This window comes from Dromaius novaehollandiae, chromosome 2 (assembly GCF_036370855.1).
Source record: "Dromaius novaehollandiae isolate bDroNov1 chromosome 2, bDroNov1.hap1, whole genome shotgun sequence".
Lineage (NCBI taxonomy): Eukaryota > Metazoa > Chordata > Aves > Casuariiformes > Dromaiidae > Dromaius > Dromaius novaehollandiae.
Genome location: NC_088099.1, coordinates 20053194 through 20073487, shown reverse-complemented (window position 1 = coordinate 20073487; position 20294 = coordinate 20053194). Strand labels below are relative to the sequence as shown.

At 39.1% G+C, this 20294-nt stretch overlaps 1 protein-coding gene across 15 annotated transcripts in view; it reads left to right on the top strand.

Annotated features, from left to right (window-relative positions):
- The window catches only part of KIAA1217 (KIAA1217 ortholog), a 354487-nt gene that overhangs the window by 232355 nt on the left and 101838 nt on the right, over nucleotides 1-20294 (top strand). The window contains exon 1 of one of the 15 annotated variants that reach the window (XM_064505929.1): nucleotides 15733-15754. The exons of the other annotated variants lie outside the window; for them this stretch is intronic. The gene's annotated coding sequence lies outside the window, so the exon portion shown is untranslated. Of the gene's footprint in view, nucleotides 1-15732; nucleotides 15755-20294 lie in introns of those variants that run through there. 15 annotated transcript variants of the gene reach the window in all.

The following is a 20294-nucleotide window of genomic DNA, read 5'->3' as shown; positions in this document are numbered from 1 at the left end:
GCTTTGGTTTCAAAGCCAAATGAAATTAAGTCATCCTGATTAGATCATTAGAGCCTTTAGTGAAATCTGCTCAGTAACATGCCTGAACTTTCACTGTGGTTCCAAATGAATAATTTTTTGGTATTTGACTTTGCTTTGAAATGTGGAGCGCTCTCTTTGCCCGAAGGGGTATCTGGTTTTGTATAAGCATGGAAGGTTTCAGACCATTTGAGGGACACAGTGCAGACTAATTCAGGCGTGTTAAAGATCTGAAGTATTTCAGCAATATTGTTAACAGAGTATTCTGCATCTGCTTCATCTTTTGAAAATCTTACAAATTACAGGGCCTCCTCACAAGGGTATCTGATAGAACTTGTCAGGCAGAACTAGCTGGGCTCACTCCATTTTTGTGTAACTGCTGTATGTGACCCTAAGTAAATACAGGCATAGGTATATAGCTTTTAAGGGCGTTTCCCTCCCCAAATGTGTATGCCCCTGTGATATGCCAGGCTTCATCAGGGCTACAACTGAATGTTGCAAACCATTGAATGTTGAATAGTGCATATTCTCAGTGTAGAAGTTGGCATGGGGTTTCATTTACATAAAATAGTTCACTTTGAAAACTAGGGTCACTTTCACATGCTGGGTGCCAGTTAGTTACTTTCTGTGGCAAGCCTCTCCTCTCATTCCCTTGCAGTGGTCCTAGGACAACCCACATGAATAAACAGCTACCAGATGCATGGGCCACTTTTATTGCACCTGTTGTCACAATATAGTAGGGACAAGACATGGCCCTAAGACTCTCCAGTTTAAGAAAACACAGAAGGAAGAATGAAGATGATATGATGATATGAAAATATATTTTTATCATCATAATGAGTGATAAAAATACAGATATAAAACTATGAAGAAAAAATATACAGTAAGAAATCCCCCAAATGTCTGATACCACCAGCTGTGCCTCCACCTACTTGAAAGTAGTTGCACTGTTTGTTGTGAGCACTCTTTGGTTTTGTTTGTTTGTTTTCAATTGCTAGAAATTCAGTCAGATTTACTGAGGGGTTAATCACTGCTCAACATGAGTTAGGCTGCAGAATTTGACTGCTTGACAGTGTTTGAGAACCAAAATATGTCTCTGTTGAGCTTGTGCACATTGTTGCTACTACCTAGTCCCCAGTTTAGTAAATAATAAGCATTTTTTTTCTTCTCTAAATTCTGAATATTTATTGGTAGATTGGACCTGTCTTGCTGGGTCCTGGATAAGACAAGTAGTACAGCTGAACCTTAAATGGTGTGATGGGATCTACATACTGTATTTAACAAGTAAATAGAACTATATTAATGTAAGAACTCAGGGTCAGAACCAAAATGGCCACTTAAAATTTCAAGTAAAGGCTGGTTCTTTCTTTTATTTTCCATGGTATCAAATTAATGATTGATAATTAACACCAACTTGGCATTTTGGGGGACTCTTGTTTTAGAGGCCCGACTCTTAAAGCTACTTTATTTTCAGAGATTCAAGTCTTTCTTTGCAGTTTGTAGAAGTATAACGTTACTGCTTTAGATTTTACATCAGCTCTGTGTCACTGAAATCTTCTACATGAATAGCTGACTGCTTCCTTCCAGCAAAATGTGCACTTCACAGCAAGCATTTGTGTGTTTTTCTGAACCACTCCAGTTACCATAAGAAAATCAAGAAAATGAGTGATAGCCTGAAACACAGTTGGCAAACATTTTAGAATTTAATATTGAAATGTGTTTCTTTCACTATAGGTTTACTAAAATCCATATCTTTAAAACTACAGTGCCTTGAGAAAGCTGTAGTACTTGCTGCAGAGATCATATTTATTAACCGGAAAATAGTAATTGGAAATGAGATGAAGCATGGTCTGTTGCTTTAGAAATTATTCTTTGACTTGGCAGTTTTCAACTGCAAGGAGCTCTAGATGGATTTTATCCCATCTCTGCCTCCAAGCTTTTTTCCCAATAACACACTGATAAAAGGTTTATTGTGAGGCTTCTATTTTTCCAAAAGACAGAGGAAATCTAAATTGCCTCTGGACATTTTTTTAGTTCTAATGAGTTAAGCCTGCTCCAGAAGGAACACACACAAAAAGGAGAGATACAATTTGGAAATGTGTTTTGCTGTTAATACAGGATGTTGTGAAATAGCAGATTCAGGCATTAGGAATGCAGCCCTTTGAGGTGGTAGATTGTGACTGTACTTGCAGCAATTTGCATCGCATTTTCTGCAGTGCTTCACCAGTTTACTTTTACTGCTTTCTCACTTCCCATAATAAAGAAGTGGAAGACCCCTTTCTGGCAAAGAAAATAGTCTCTGCAAATTATGCTGCCTCAAGGAAGAGTTGTACTCCCTGTCCATAGCCACCATAAAAATATTTAAACTTACGCAACTACTGCAGTAACAATGAAGTCAAAGGCTGCATTTTTTTCCTTCTTTGTGCTGCCATCACTTTGTATGGAACTCGCCTTGACTATGAAGGAGGTGCACTTTATCTTAACAGAAAAGAGCAAGTACCTACGAGTATTTCTCAAGTGCTGCAATACTTTGTGACTGCAGTTTTTAAGTGCTGCTTCATTATTCCTTTCAGCCGGAGAGGCAAATATTAAAAACACTAGGGAGATATATCATATAATTTATAAGGTGTAAGTGAGGACTATATATGGTCTGTGTCAGATGTTCTTTAGCTGTGACCCATGGAGGTTTGATGGCAGTGTAGAGAGAGGGACCTGACTCTCCACATGACTTTTCTTCTCCTTACAAGTGAGTTAAAAGAAGCTAAATATATTCCGTATATTTCCATATATTCTTTTTCCATGTAAGCAGCTGCAGCACTTGATGCAAGAAATACACACAAACGTGACTGAGGAGATGCCATCAAGGGGGCCTTGAATGGAAGAGCACAGTGTGGTGGGCCAGAGGTCCTTGCTTCCTTGATGATCTGCCCTGCACTGACATGAATCCAGGGACTGGCGGAAGAGCTAGCAGAGCTAGCAGAAACTGTGCCTTGGAGATCTACGGGCAGTTGGTGCGCTGAGTCTACAGATTTAAGCATATGCCTCTATAGAAGCTTCCCCATGCAGGCAGATGAAGGGCACCTGGCTAGAGCAGAGCTTTGAGACAACGATCCCCGACTGCTCATGGGACAATTTAGGAGAGCTTTGTGGTGACCTTAACTTGTCAGACACGACATGACTTTTATGGCCTTAGCTTTAGGGAGCTGATGGTGCTCAAAGTGGCTGAGAGCTACCATCCTTTCTTCATCCTCACAGCTGAAATCTGGCATATCCCATCTAGTAACGCAATCCAGAGTTTGAGAGCTCATGTGAAAAGTACGTCATTCTCTTTGGGAAGAGTAACATTTGGTAGGGACTTTTTGTTGGTTTGTTTGCTTGGGCTGTAAGTTTGACAAAGTAACAGGAGTTTACAAACTACTTTACCTGTTACTTAGCTTGTGTTATTATACACTTTTCTCAGTCCTAGCATAATAAATACTGTAGTTGGTGTTTAATAAACTAGTATTTTTAATATACTAGTTACTTTAATAAACAAATATCTACCCTAGTACCTCAGAAGAAATCTTTCAAAGGGTAAGTAGTGCTTTGGGTTTTTTTCACCCATTTTAAATGCTAATAAGGATTCATTCTAGCCCATACATTATAATTATTTATCCAGTATTTACTGAGGCAAAATGAGAAAGTTGCCCACTTTCAGAACAGTTTTTATTCCCAGTTTCCTTTAAATATTACATGTAAAAAAGATACACAGGCTTTATAAACAAGATTGAAAGGCTTTGTAATGTGAGAGTACCTTTCCAACTTAGCATTGTCTGCAAAATGCTTTTAAAGACATCTGTGTTTTTTGTATTCTTTGGCCACAAAACTTTATTTTTTCATTCCCATTTACTTTTCAGGCATGGAAAAGAAGAATATCTAGTAAATTTAGAAACATACTTTTCTGAATGTTCTTCACATATGGTTTTTCCTCCAAATTATTCAGCTGTCTACCTTTCTCCCATTCTTCTTGGAAGAACCATTTCAGTTTTCATTCTACACAGAACTGACCTTTTTAAACTTCATAGCTGTAAGCATTGTTGCTGTCGAGCTCTCTCTGCCCTTCTTAGTCAAATCTTTTGTAAAGAAAGTCCATCTTTTGAATGAAAAAAAATGTATTAGTGTTTTAAATCATTCATTTATAAGCCATATAATTTGTTACTGAATTAGTTCTCTGTCCTACAAATATGTGGGTACACACATCTGAGCTTCACATGTTTGAGTTTTGAAGTTCAGCAAATGCTGTCCTAATAATTATTACTATTTAGAACCTAAAATTCCTCCAGAAGAATTTTCCTAAATGCTTACACTTTTCCAAATCTTGTTTTCTTCCAGACAAGTGGTTTTAAATGAATTTTGTTGAAAAGATAGTAGATCTCTGGAAGGATTCTACACCACTATTTATAAAACCAACAAACAATCTCTCAGTTCACATCCCAGACTGGTCTGAGGAAGAATAAATTTCTTGAATTACATCAGTGAATCAGAATGAGACAAGTAGGTATTGCTGCTACCAGGTACTTTTGCTATTCCCTGCTTTTTTTCCTGTTAGGGCTCAGGCAGAGAGATATATGACATGAGATTATTTATTAATAGCTTCTGAACTAATCAAATGATTAGTTCTTTTTAGAATTCATTGTTCCTACAGAAAAATGAAACACAAATTTATCTTTTTCAGTAGTCTTGTACAACTTATGCCTTTCTCTTATTGGATGCTATCAAAATTACTAGCCATTTATTCAGTTCCTGAGATAAGTAGAACTGAAAGCTCAGTCAATGCATGTCACAGCCAATATGATCATCCACTAGATTTTGTTTTTCCACTTGGCTTTCTTACACTAGCTAACCTTCTGTGAACTCGCTTTAACATATGCTTTCACAGAATTGTCCTTAACCCACCTTCATTGTCAGACTGGGGTTTTTTGTTTCTTTTTTTGATTTCTAGAGATGGAGAAATTATGATGCTTCTGGGAATTGCAATAACTAGAAAAAATGAATGATGATGAGAACTTGTTTAATAGGGTCAAAGGGATAGTAGGGTAACACAATCAATATGAATAGAAGACTGGAATATTTTTATGTCATCATAAGGACTCAGGTATTTCCTCTTGAGGGTCCTCAATTTAGAGTATCTCTCTCTTCAGTTTCAAATTACTTTTGCCCAGAATTTTCAGGATTTTAAAAAACAGAAATCCTCAGTATCTGTCTTTCAGGAATCAGCTGGAAGATCCCAGTGTGTGAAATATTTGTCTTACACCTATTGTCTACAAGATAATACCTCTTTGAATCTTCCTCCTTGGGGAGGGGGGGGGGGGGAACGGGACGTGTAATAAGAACTGTGTTTCTTAGATAGTCAACCTGGAGAGTATTCCTGAGTCCAGCTACAGCTGTGTAATCAGTTTCTATGTTGAGTAGGATAGCACCAATGAGTATATCTCAGGGTCACAGTCTGTTTCAGTCAGAATTTATGATTTGGTTGCAGGTAAGATGTTCTTTTGAAGACACTGAAAGGAAAAAGACACCTGTACAATGAACACTTTGATGCTCTAACCTATCACGCACAGAACTTTCCTTGCTAACAATTACATCAGAGAATAGGAGGCCTCAATGTTTGGAAATAAGAGAATGTGTGTTTCATTGCTGTTTGGACAATAAAGATGTATTTCTACTCAACAGAAGTAGACAAATTGAATTATGAGCAACAAAGGCCAAAAAAAAAGAACGTAAGTGTTGCTTCATGGACAAAATAGGAATCATTTTCTAGTGTCCAAGATGCTATCAAGACAGATCAGGCACAAATTACCATTAGAATATCTGCAGAGTCTATCAACACATTTTTATTCACAAAGTTAGGCACCTTAACCCATGTTCAGGCACATACGAAAAGGACCACTATCACTGCCAGCATGTTTTGCATGGTAAGTCATTTCCTACAGAAGCACTTGCTGGAAAATAAATTATTCTCAGAAACTTCCTGAAAGAAAAAACAGTATGTTAGAACCCATTTTTTCTTCACTTTGAATCTTTCAAATCCTCTTTTAAGACTTTAGAGATGCTAAAAGAGTCTCCGCATTGTAGGAATGAAATTCTGGCCCTCTCTTAAAGCCCTTAGCAGAAAATTCCATCAGCTTCTGCGGAGTTAGGATTCCTTTTATGTATATGCCTCTAAATCATGAGATATATGTGCTCGCATAGTTTCAGTAACCAAGCAAATGGATAATGCTCAAATATAAACCAACATTATGTTCTGGCTGCAGTATTTATCAGCTAGTAAAGACTATGCTGTGTAGTTAGAAGAGACTGAGACATGGCTTTTTCAAATTTTTTTTTATATCCTTTTCACTTGAAGAGATAACATTGTCTTCTGCTGAATTTAGGGGAGGGAAGGCACTGAGGAATATGAGGTCATCCAATGTTAATGCAAGCACAAAAGAAACTAAGTACTGCTCATCTGGTATTGTCTACTCAGGGCTACTTCATTTCAAAGTTTTAACCTGTGATTTAGTACATTTTCAGCCCTTCTAAGAACACTAATGGGTATGTGCTAAAAGAAAAGTCTATCAACAAACCTAAAATGCTATAGAAATTGAAATGCATGTACTCTTTTCACTGCATTTCCTTTCAGATATTCAGGAAATATATCTATTGAGTCACATTAGGCTTGCATTTTCTTAATTTGTGATGATTGTCATTTATGAGTGGTGCTAGCACTGTTTCTTAACACTATCTCTTTCTATAGTTGTAAAAATAGCTTTTTGAAGAACAAAGTAATTAAAATGTAAAGATATCAGAGTGGGAAATGTTCAAGCATCTGAAGAGAAGGCATGTACAAGAAAACAAGATTTTAGAGGGACATGTCTCTTTGTAGCACATAAGTGTACGGAATTGTACCTTCCTTTCTACATGAAAGTGCTATATCCCTTCCCCCATTTTCTCCTCTAAAAAACCCATATTGCAAGTTATTATCCACTGGCGCAGGGCCTGGAAGCCTTACAAGTTGGAAACCATTTTATAGATTCTAGGTTCTTTTCAGTTTTAAAGCCCTTTGTTGGCTTGTGAACAACTATGACATCAGCTCTTGAAATCCAACTCTAGCTCTATCCCCTGTTCTGTAAGTCTTGTAAAGCCAGTAGCATCCGTGTATTGTTTCCAAATGGGCTATATTTGAACTGACATTTCTGATGAATGAGCTATATTATGGTTTGTTTATTATTGGATATATGTTGTATCACATAAATGTGAGTGGATAACTTTGAGAAGTAGCTTTCTCAGCATGTAAGAAAACACACTGCAATATGGACACTTGAACAATATATATTTGAAAAAATATACGTATAAAATTTTGAAATTTAAATTAATATTTAAGTTTCCTTATCATTGAAACTTATAGTTTGTCTTACAATAATGATATCAAGATAATTTTCCATAAGCTTATGTTGGCTGGCATTAATTAGCCCCTAATATAATAGTTCTGGTATCTGATTGCGTCTGAAGTCAGGATTTGCTCAAGAATCTTGCTGTTTGTCTATAGTATTATTTGTACTTGCTGTTTAACTCACTAATATGAGATAACTGATATTATGAGATGATAAGACTGACTGACTCAACTTGATTACTGTATATGTGCTTCAAGTGTAAGCTGGTATTTGCTGCACAAAGGCACTTGTGAGCGCATGTCTCCATTGTAATTGTGTAGATGATAGGTATGTATTTAAGAAAGGGTGGAAGATAATAAATTCAGTTAATAATAAGACAAGTAGGCTTTTTAGGTTTGATGTTGTAGTTCAAGATTTTAGATTTTCTAAGAGAAAATCTAGAACACTGTCATTAAAAAAAAACACTATGGTGCTGAGACTCTGTGATCCTTTGAAAAGGTTAAGAGCAAACTTAATGTGGTGTATAAATGTGATACTCTTCTACAGCAGTTTTCCCTTCAGCGTGCTGGAAACTGTTCATCAGTTAATTATTACAGAGCTCTTGTAAGGTAGCTACGTGTTATGAACTCTGTTTTACCTGATGGGCCAGGGGCAGGAAAAGTGGCTTCATTAAGGCCTGGAATGGGAATTCTTGGGCTTGGTAACTCTTGGGACATAGAAAGCTATGACTGGACATCTTTGCAGACATGATTAAACATGAAAGGATTTGGAATTTTTTTTGTCTGAGCTAACTGGAACACCTTTGGAAGATTACTTTTATGCATAGTTTAAACTGAACGTAACCAAATCTATTCACCCATTTTTCTGTGGTCAAGGGAGTTCTGATTAATGACAGTTGTCTAGGAGCATTTTAACATATCAGTAATAGGTAAGAGAACACCCATCAAGGAAAAGGGTTGTCACTACAGTTCTACATTGATTCTTCTTACCTAGATTAATCTCTAAATTGTTTCTGCTCCATGATATATTTTCTTAAAAGAACTTAGGGCCCACTGAAGCACATAAATGAAGTAGTTTATAGCTTTCCCTTAGAGCTGAACACAAACCCAGGCTATTGAGTGTACTTTCCTAGTATCATGATGTAGGTAAGTACTAAACTGCATGATCTCTTTCCTAAAATTGTTTAGATCAGCAGTTAAAATAGTAGTTCTTGGCAGACACCTGCAGTTTCCATTCTTCAGTGTTTTGAGGATGAACTTTTTAGAAAATCTGTCCATTGCTGTTACTAAGTCTTACAGAGGAATACAGCATAAAAGTGGAACAAAATATATATACAGTCACATTTTGTTTATGCTTTCTTCTGAATAATTACCATATAATTATTATTTTTTTTCTTTTGGGGTGAGGAAGGAGGACTCCTGGAACCTTATCATTTTAAATATAAAGAAATCCACTGATTCCTTTGCATACCTTTTATAAGGTTTAATTGGATGAGCTAATCACAACCTAGAAAATAAGGTACATTTAATCAATAGTCAAGGTCAAAATGAAGTCTAAGGAGAGAGAATTTATAAAAGAATTGTTACAATTAAATCTGAGCAATGGAAGAAGACAAGGCCATGTGTTTTTCAGCATTTCAGAGGATATTCTCATTAGGCCATCAGTTGGCATTGCATACTCCATACTGTGCTTTTCACTGATGGTTATTCTATGAATAACCAAGTCAGCCAATTTTAAAGTTGAGAGAAAAATACCACAGAGAAATGAGAGAAAGGGACAACTATATTTTTTATACATGATATTCTCTCTATTACTGTTCCTTACTTTTCAAAAGATTGGAGAGAGCTCATGAAAATCTCATCCTTCATAGATCATTATTGTTTCTTTATTCTTTTATAAAGATTCATAATAGTTTTTGTTGTTTATCTTCAGCAATATATTGTGATTCCAGGAAGAGAGGATAATGATAGGAGGTAGCGAATGAATAATAGGAGAAACAGACTATTATAAACAAAGATGCTATGTTTGCCTAGTTGTCCCTGTTTCTAAGATAAAAGTGTGCGACACAGAAAAAATGGTACAGTTTATTCCTGCCATTTAACTTAGTAAATTTAAGCTTCTGAATCCATGTAATTCAAAGCTGCAGTGTTCCCTTCAAATCTTACGAGAATTAGTGGGAGCAGCTGTCTTCTGCTCATTGAGGAACCTCTTCACATGCCTCACTTAGGCAACTAACTTTGTGTCAGTCAATGGTTTTTCCGTTTTCTATGTGCATACTATGTAGGCTTTTCGAATACAGAATTTTACATCACAAAAGAGTGGTTTAAATCAGGTTCATATTACCTTAGAGGAACTAGACCCAGGCATCAGTTTGTTCCAGCCTGCACCAAGCAGTCCGGTTTTCGCCTGTTGCATTGCACGGAGTGGTGCTTGGATAACTGTAGAAGGGGGCAGACATATCACAGATACAAGAATTGCTTCTTTCATTTATTTTCTTGGTTACTTTTATGGAAAAGATGGAAGGGGAAGGAGCTGATGAACACTCAACACTAAAGGTGTTAGGGCCCAGTCTTACAAAGTAAGTATTCTGGTCCAAGAGCAGCCAAATGATCAGTTCATGCCTAACTTTGTTCATGAGAATGGTCCTGTTGGCTTCTCATATGATTATTTTTAATTATGTGCATAATTTTAGGCATAAGTCCGTGACAGAACCAAGACTGAGGTATGTAATACCCTGCAGCATCTTGCTCAATAAAAATGGAAAGCTATAAGGCATCTAAGGTGAACAGGAAGTAATTTTTTTCTTTCGCTTCAGCCATGTGATCCAGAGTATAGATACAATATTGTATTTCTGTTGAGACAGTGCAAAAATGCACAGTTTCAACACAGCAACTTCACTTGGCTGGAGAGACAGCAAATGAGGGAAGACTATGTGACTCTGGGGAACTTCTGAACCCCTTCATTTCCACACTGTTTAGTTTTTTATTTTTAAGGTTTAACTATTTAATATCTCTAAATTCAAATATGATTTGAATATGACCTGGATTCCATTGAGATATTTTAAAAGTTATCCTGCTTGAGTTTTTTAATTTTAATGTTTATTAAATAGGATAAGAAATTATATAAAATATTATTTTAGTTTTAATTCTCATTAAAATTAAACTGACCACAAGGTTTTAGGATTTTTTTTGACAAAAATTGTGAGAAAAACAAAAATAACAATGGAGAGGAGACACTTTCTTCAATTTTTTTGTTTGGAAATTTTTAGAAAAATAGTTTGCCAAGTTAGCACATGTATCATTTTCAGCTGTAATGTTTAATGAGTGGGAGCCAAAGAACATATACACTTTGAGGGATGCTATACATCTACAGTTTGCTGGAAAACAAAAGCCTGAACCATAAGAAGTACTAATGTTTTGTGCAGTCCTCTTGCTTTGTTCTCTTCTCTCTGACTGCATTCCTGGTTTGCATTTGACTGGTCTTCTTGTTTCTGTGCTTCCTTTTGGACAATTTGTCATTGACCATTTCCATTTTTTTCATCAGTTGCTGAAATGCTGTCTTGCAGATTGCTTGGAGTTGGTCCTGTACATTGACTCTGCCCTTTCATGTGATAAAAGACTTCACTCTTTTCCTTATTTGGCAGATTTCTGTGCTCTTAACATTTCTGTTAGAAGAGCCTCTTTGGCGTGAACCCAACTGAGTTACCATCTTGACTTTTTCCCATCCCAGCATTGTTGAGAAATATCACTTTCTTGTGTCCTCCCTTCAAAATCATTGTGTGCAGGAAATAGGCATTTGATCCTCATTTCCTCCCTTCTACTTCAAGCTGTTGAAGAGGACTTATGAGTCAGCATCTCCTTTAGTCACATCTCATCATCTACATACTCATCTGCAGCCCTTTGTGTTTTCATTATTGTTTCCCTCCAGCATCGGTTGATTGCATGTCTGTGCGGGATCTCACCGAGAGACTGTAAATCTTGTGAATGCTAATTGACATTGTAATGTCCCGGTTAACCTGCCTTTGCTTCATACCATACCAATGCCTTTCTCAACTGATTTTAGCCCCTTCTTGTCTCAGCAGCTGTGTCATCTTCCTGGGTGACCCCCAGTAAATCTAACTTGTTTAACATGTTCTGCCTTTGTAAGGACTTCCCTTTTGAAATGCATCAAAAGCATGATTCAAAGGCCTATTACAGAAACTGAAAGAAATTGGAAAGCCTAACATTCTCCTCAATTTCACCACTTCCACCGCTGTACCAGTGCCTTAGTAAAAAAGCACTTGGGTTGTATCGTCACTGCCAGCAAGAATATCAGTGTTACATCCCACCTCCAGGAGCCACGGTGCACTCCTAACACTGCTCTGTGACATTACTTCAGACTAACTCAGGGGGACAGATGTCTCCTACTAAATCATCAACAGAAGTGTCTCAAGCATCTGTTTTTTCCTTTGGAGATTTAGCATTCGGTGCTCAACAGGCCTGATCCTGCTTAAAATGGTGAATACTTTCCTTTGATCTGCTTAGCAAGCTGATCCCACAAGGCAGTCTCACAGTTCATTCACCCTCATTTTTAAGGCCCTGGGATAATGACTAATACAATCAGCCCCAAGATATTAATCTGTGTCCTCCCTAAGTTACTGCGTGCTAATCCTCTGGATACTACCTTACAAGCGGCATTCACCAGACCTCTCTCAGGACTCCATCTGACGACGTTCAGCACATTCCTGGCATCTTTGCTTTCCTCCTCTGACTCTTAGCTTTCTACACCTTTTCCAAGGCCACTGCTCACTCCACTTTGGTTTGAAGTTCAAAAGCAGTATGTCTGGCAGCTCTTTCCTTTGTTCCCAGTACCTTTCTCATTACAATAAGGATTGGATCCTGAAATCAATTTCTCTCCATGCAACATTACTTCCTCCTCATACTTGCTGGTTAGGGAGGCTGCACAACTGCTCCACTAGCTGTGTGCAGTATCCCTGCCCCATTTTCCATTCTCCTCCTCGGCCTCTAACATTTTCCACCTTTTTCCAGAAGATATTACTTATGCCCTTTTGTTAATTTTCTCCCTTTTGTCTTTATATCTCTACCTGCCTGTCTTAATCTGTTTCTTTCTATGTTAATCCAACATTGACAGGACTTGGTACTGCTTTTATTCTGGCTGTTTGCTTTCACAGCTCATGAAGACTTAATACTTGTTTCAACAGAAACCTCGCTGCTTTGAGGGTCTGTGATGACAGACAGTGAAAATCCCCATCATTCTTCCAGCTCACTGGGCCAAGCTCACCTGGAGTGGATGATACCGTAGGTCATCATCACACTGCTGAAGCCAGTCACGTAATGTTCATTTAAACCAGCAATGGATCCGGCTCTCCTGGACAGGAATAAAGTCATAGGCTCTGTAAAACTCAGTTTAGTATGAAGCACAGGAGCTTCTCCGCTTGCCAGTAGAGGTTGCTGAGAGCACATAAGTCTGGTGTTCTGCACTGCACGGCTATTTCATAGGCAGTCCAGTCCAAGACTTTTTAATCTTCTGTGGGATTTGCTCTAACTTCCTGTTTCTCTGCTTACCGCGGTTACTTCCTATGATAGGCAGCCTCTCTGGAACAATGAAGTACCAACCTGTGAGGGAAGCAGGAGATAGGGAATTGTCACAGGAACTTATCCCTAGGGGAGGGGGAGATTGCATCTGGGAATTGCAAAGCTCTCCTTGAATTCATTTCCCATCATTGTGGACTATATATATCCACGTGCATGCCCACATATGGAAAAAAAACCAAAATTCCCCCACAACATAGCAGGAAAGGAAGAAATAGATCATTATTTTTTTAAATAGCTAGGAGGTCATCAGAGTGCTGGTGAAGGCATCAATGTGCTGTTTGGAAACAAATATGCAAAGTTAAGAAATATTTAATATTAATAAGTGCCAAATGAAGCCATACTTTCAGTTTGGATTCAGACCCAAATGTCTTCAAATCTCATTCATAATAAGGTCTGTATGTGGGACTGGAGCAATGTTTTTGATTATATTTCTCCCATATTGGCATGTCTGTGTCTTCTTTAGGCGATACAAAGTGCGCTATATTTACATCATGGAGGCCTTGTTTGCCTACTGGTGCTACCTTGCCCCAGATTCTGTAGATCCTTCTCCTGTACTGCCAGTGCTGTGATTTTGTGTTTGTGTGTGGTTCATTTTTTCCTATCAGACTGTGTTTGTTCAGAGACTGCAAACTCTGATCCTGTATCACATGCAGCACCATGTGATTTTGGAACAACTGTGCTAAGAGGAGAGAGACTTATGGATCTAGGTGGACTACTTTTACGTATTTTAACAACAAATCCTCATCTATCTACTTGCTTTAGAATTAAAATAAATATGTTGCTATGAGAAAAGAAGGAGAGAGCTGAGGTACAAACGACATTTTCCTTAGATTGAGGGTAGGGAGGGTTGCTGGTTTTGTCAAGCACCCTTATTTCATTACCCTACTTCATGGCATAAATGATCTTTTGCTTCCTTTGGGACTAGGAAAATCCAGAGAAAGTGGAAACAGTTATATTTTCCCTTTAGGATGACAGAATTTGAGGAAACTGAGTAACTCAAGTTGATCTTATGCAATGGATTTAGGGAGAGTGATTCTCACATAGTTTCGATTCTGCTGTTTTATAGAGCAATGCCCCTTTCAAAACATGGTCTTGAGGTCCAATGCTGACTGGAAGTCAGGTAGCCAGGCAGCATGATTTTTGCCCTTGGAAACCTCCTGTATTTGGCTTTGAGATTGGATATAGTCCTTAGAAAATCCATAACCTTTTTTTTTTTAAAAAAAGGACAATAATTTAATTAAAGGGCAAATAGAATTTTCCAGTCTTTCCATGTGTGGGGTAGTGACATTATAAAAATATGAAAAACTCTCATACTGCTTCAGTATTACTGAGACATTGCCAGCTGATTGTTTTGTCTTTGTGGTTTGGAATTGGAGTTTATCCAGGTTTGGCCGGAAGGTTGCATTTAATTTGTACTGTGTTTGCATAAATAGCTTATTTCTAAAGATCACATTTTACTTGAACAATTCTGAATGATGCATTTATCTTAGGGAGAAAAATGACCTATTGTTCTCTTTAAATAAAATGGTACGGCACTTTCAAAGTATCCAACAGACTAAATCATGAAAAATCCCAGTGCAGTTGCATGCTGCTTATCTTGTCCCTCGAATCAGCTCTCATACGTCCATGTCCCCAGGGTTTGTAAAATTCAAAAGATTCTTTGCATTACTCTCTTAATTATGATGTTGGCATCATAATTGCTAAGTAAGGTTCTTAATAACAACGTGCTTGTTATCAAAGCAGTCTCAATATCTTTGCCTGATGTGACTAGCTGCAAGCCCTGACTAGGGCAGCAGCAGTTGTTGTGGGAGCCTGGCACTGGCTGAAAGAGGAATAAAGTGCTCAGAGAAGGTTACCTGAAGCACTATATAATATCCTTCTCTCCCCCAAATGCAAATGAAGATTAAGGAACATATAGGACTTCCACCTATTAGGGCTCAAACGTCACTAGGCAATTTCCCCTCCAATTCTCATGTCATTCATTTGGTAGGAGGAAAGATGCTTGGTTCTTTCTTCAGCCTTAAATACCTTTTCACATGTTTTCACATTCTGTGTGCTTTAAGATCAGATGTAGAATAGTAAAGAGAGACATGACTGGAGAATGCTTCTTAATCATACTATAGTTTATCTTTTTTTTCTTCGCAAAATTGTGGTTAAACAAGAATAATGTAATATTTCTAAGAACTGCTTAAAGAATTCCATGCCTCTGTAGTAAGTGTGAAAACAGCCCAGAAGTGTAATGACTGCTGCTAACACCAGCCAAGGATTGTATCATTTCTTAAGAGGAATGAATTTTTGCCATTTCTTGAAAGATATGGTTGCTAGATATGTTTGAAACTGGGTGGCTTAACTTTCTGCCATTAACTCTTATACTAGAAAAACCTTCTCCATTTCTTTGACACACCGCTACACATAGTGCATCTGAACTGAGTCTAGCAAGGTTCCTCAGGATATTGCATATTAAATATTGACAGAGCATGTTGCTCCCTGGCAGGTGTGCCTTTCCTGTATTATTTTTCAGGGCATTTTCTTACTTTTCTTTTCTTTTCTGCTGTTTGTTTACTCAGGATACTTTCAGTATGTGTAGGTTATTTTCTTTTTAATTGTTTTTCTCTTTTTTCCTTTCATTTTAACAATTTTCTCTTTTTCCCCCCTTTTCTGTTCTCTCTTTCATCCACAGGTTTTGCAGTGCATGTTGGTCTCCCTTCATTCAGAACTTGACATTCAAAGGTACTTGATGAAAATTGAATCTTCTCAGAGAGTTAGTACTGTACTTTCTTTTTCTGCACTCTGCTGTGGATTGAGTTTGCTACCTTTTAACTGTGTGTGGTTTGCATCACAACTGGTGCTGAATACATATGGGTCTGCATGCCTTTCCCTCTGTTTTTCACAGCAGTGAAGTGGCTCATTGATTGTATATAGGAATGTGAGGCATGTGCATCCTCTGACAATTTTTTAATTTTGACTTTTCCTATAATGGCATGATGGACATGAAGTCCAGACTCTTGTCTTAGATAACTGCTTTGAAATCCACCAAAATTCAGTGCAATTCCCTAGATAACTAAGTAGCCTCTACTAGCTGTCCTAATTCTAACTGTATTTATGTTTTTATTGCATATTTGGAACCTGAGTAAGGGATAAAAGTCTTGCTGAAAAGCTAAGAACAGATCTGTGGATGTGGAATTAAATATATCTGTATTGATATGCAAAAAGCTTGGTTCTGCAGCTTGCAAATTGATCTTCTGAGACCTTATATTGAAGGAAGACAATAGATCTGTAAATAGGATAATGACTGGAGAACTCAGAGTGTAGTAGGCCCAGCAAAAATTTAAATTAACATTTAAAAGAGCCCCTATTTAATTTCTACAAAAGATTTTAATGTTCACCTGTTTTACATATCCCTGCTCATCTTGGGGTGCTGCTTCCCCTGTCTAATTTCCTCCTCTGTTGTCATACAGATTTAGAAGCGTTTCTCTTTTGATATACCTGCATCTCAGTGTAACAGATTGGCTCAGCTAAGAAGGCCGTGGCTCTTCAAAATCAGTATACCTGCGCATATGATGTGCACCTGTAAAGTTACCTGTATATCATCTTTCTTTCTATTGAATTCCTCTTTCACTTCTGTATGAATTGTAATGTGGATGTCTACTACAGAGTTACATCTTTTTCACCAGTATAGAGGGTATGTGTACATGTTTTACACAGATACATATTTGAAAGGTGCCACTGTATGCTTTTTACTGCCGTCCAAAGCCCCATCACTACAGCACTGAGCTAGCATCTGCTGCTTGAGGAGTAAGGCCTTAAAGCATGCACTGCATGCAGTAGCTGTATTTGCACCTGATTTGTCACTTCCTGACTCGTTTTGTTTCCATTTACAGAATTTAAATGTGCCAATAAAAATGCTGACCACAGGGAAGAGTGGGAGAGGCAGATGGGTAGAGAACAATAAGGGTTCTCCCTAATTTACTAATGAGATGGCCTAGAGGGAGGGAAAAAGAAGAGCAAGGGCATGGTGACAAGCGGGAAAGGAGGAATACAAGAAGCTCCTCTGTTGTAAAGCATTAGAGCAGCCCAGTAACTTTTCCCAGGTGCTAGAACAACAAGTTCTGCTAAGTATTTCATCACACGTTTACTTCCATGGGCCGAGGCTAAAAATAAGTTGAGAGCGTAGGTGTGTTGCTGCCGGAGGCCCAGCACAGCGCTTGTCTCCTGCCTGGGCTGCCCGAATATTTATTATTGTTTGGGGCTGGTAGCACCCACCAGCTGTCAGGACTCCAGGCATCCGTAAAGGGCAGCTCACACCCTGTCCCGAAAACCTCACTCCCACTTACAAGGCTTGCTGTTGATGTCTTCCCCCCCCCCCACCCCCCCCCCAGTTATTTTTGAAATAACATGTTAATTAAGAAATCCTTTCTGGCTTTGAGAAACACAGAAAAACAGGTTTTACCAGGGCAGCTATGAGCTGGAATCTGTATCATGTTCATTTGCTTTGGGAAACAGACACCACAAAAACAGACCCTCCTTCTGTTTTCCTTAGGGATATGTGTGGGAGAAAAGGGATGGGTAGATAATCATTTTCTTGAATCAGAACACACTATCCCCTAGGTACATTTAGGCATCTGTTATATATATATTTTTTTCCTTTTTGCGTGTGGTTTTTAGTATGTAAGGATCTTTCCCCTTTAATCAGTATAATGACAGTTTTTATTTAAAAAAAAAACTTTTAATCTTTAGAGTTCTCATGACAGTTTTACAGATTGTGTAGGTAGGAGTTACCTCGCCCACTGCTGATGAAATGCAGCCATCTCTCGGGTGGAACAAGGGGTCATTCTGTCTCATGAATACTTCACAGTAGGGTTTTTAGGACGGAAAAGAGAAATAGCTTCCAACTGAAATGGACATAAGATTTTAATTAAGACAAATGTTGATGTCCAGGCTGGAATTTATGGATAACTTATTTAAACAGAGTAATAATATACTGAAGCTATAATGCAAGAATAATGACAGAGACTGTGAAAGAACAGATTTCACTGTGAGCAAAATTGATGGGGCCATAGAAGCGTGTGCAGCGAGAAATAGTGAGGTGATCAGTCACTTTTTAAATTCAGCTATCACTTATAAATAAATACTTCATGTCATCAGGCATTAGAATGAAGCAGAGAGTTAGATGTTGTTTCTAAATGAAAGATTTCACTCATTCACTAAGATTTTTGCTTATTACCAATGGGTGACTCTTAGTTTTGTCTATCATTTTACTTTAATTCCCACTGTAAAATCTCAGACTGACATTTATGTGAAAAGAGACCTTGGATTTGGACAGAAAAATACTGACAAATATTTTCGCACTTTACCATGGATGACTTGGGTGTTTTTATTTTTCGTGTATTTGAAAGAGATGCCACAGCATGTTGCATATTTCAGCCTGGACTTGTCTGCGCCAATTAAGCTGCTCTTAGACCGGCTGCTGAGTTCCTCGGGGCAACATTTTCAGATGCAAGTCCCTCCAATTAAGCGCCTGAATGAGAGGTCTGGCAGCCTAAGTGCTCAGCACCTTCAGCTTTTATTGGTTCTAAAGAATATCTTTACTGTAAGTGCTCAGCTTTCCTGAAAAACAGGCTTCAGGTTATCTAGGGGCTTACAGTTAGCAACCAAAAATTGAAAACGTTGCTCCCACGCCAGCCGTTTCCGCGGGAGGGTTTTGTGAGCAGTTTCGCTGGTGACCGCGAGGGTCGCGCTGCCGGAGTGGAGCTGTGCCCGGCTCGGGTGAGCAGGAGGGGCCGCACAGGCACGGCCTGCTCCTTCCCTCCCCGTCTCGGGAGCTGAAGGAGGGTTTCTGGTAGCTTGCCCCAGTGGGGAGCTGGCCCCCAACAGGAGCTCGCAAGGCTACTGGGAAAATGTGCAGATTTTTAGGATCATTTAATATCATTCCAACCGTGCTGTTCTGCCACCTGATTAAACGCGTTTTCCCTGCGAGGTGAAGGGAGCCGGGGAGAGCATCAGCAAACACACAGAGTGGTGCTTATGATCCTGTCAGAAGCAGCGAGGAGCTTTGTCTTCAGATAAATTCATAGAAACGAGGAAAATGATTGCTCAGTGTGATACCCTGACACGGTATTAGTAGTGGGCTCTGATAACACCTTGCTATGACTGAGCATTACCAGGTTTTAATGCATCTTCCTGTGGCGCTCGGTGCCACGGGAGGAGTTCATCTTCCCTGCCTTCTCAGTCGTGCTGAGAGGGAAGGGGGAACGCTCTCTTTTACCTTACTTGGGAAAAATCTTTAGGGCCTGTTTCCTCCCTTCCTTGGAGCACGGAAAGATCTGCCCTGGGCCTGCACTTCAGGTTTGTTTGCGCTGAATTCCTCGCTTTGCCTAATCCCCGCGCGGCAGGTGAGGCGGGAGCGCTGCGCGGTCCATGCCCGGCGGGCCCCGCTCCTGCGGCCTGCGGGGAGCCCGGGCTTTGCTTTGGCCGGGCAGCGGCAGCAGGAGGCCGCCAGCGCCGCAGCCGAGGAGAAGCGCAGGGGTACCCAAAGGGAGAAAATCCCCCCAAATCAGGGAGGCTTCGGACCGGGGCGGCACAGACGTGGTGTTCCTCCATGCCCAAGAAGAAAGATTTTGGGCCGTTCGTACCACAGCAAGTTCATGGTGCCGTCAAACTGGGCAGGCGTATGAGCAAGGAACAGCTGCATAACTCGTCGTCATTGATTCAACAGAAAACAGTGAAACGGCCATACTTAAAATACACAAATAAGAGCTGGAGACATTTTCCAGCGCATGAGTTGCAGCACTGGGGACCAGCATAACTAGCCCCAGAAGTGTCTGCACGGCGTCCGTTAGCCCCCACAGCAGAGTGCTGGCGCGTGGCAGCTTCTGCCGCAGTACCGTTTCCTCTGGCAACATCTGAAAACAGCATGTCAGAGGTTTTTCCATATCGTAACAGTGAAAGAACACATAAGGGGAAGTTACCTTCTCATGAAGGATAGTGTTGTGTTGCATTCAAGTGCAGGATCAGCCTCTCCGCCCCATTCCCCCGGACCAAACATACCTCTGTTTTCACAAGTGAAAATCTTTTGTGGGAGACTTTGCCTGTTGCCTCTGTGTGTGTGTGTGTCCAAATGTATGTATTGCATAGATGTAATATAAACTTGAGTTTATACAGGCATGTAGAGAAATTTAATTTTTCTGAGTTTTATGGAAAGCATTGTTGTAGTAAATACTTAAAAATAAAAACTTGTGACTAGTACTCTCTTTTCTCTTCTGTCAACAGC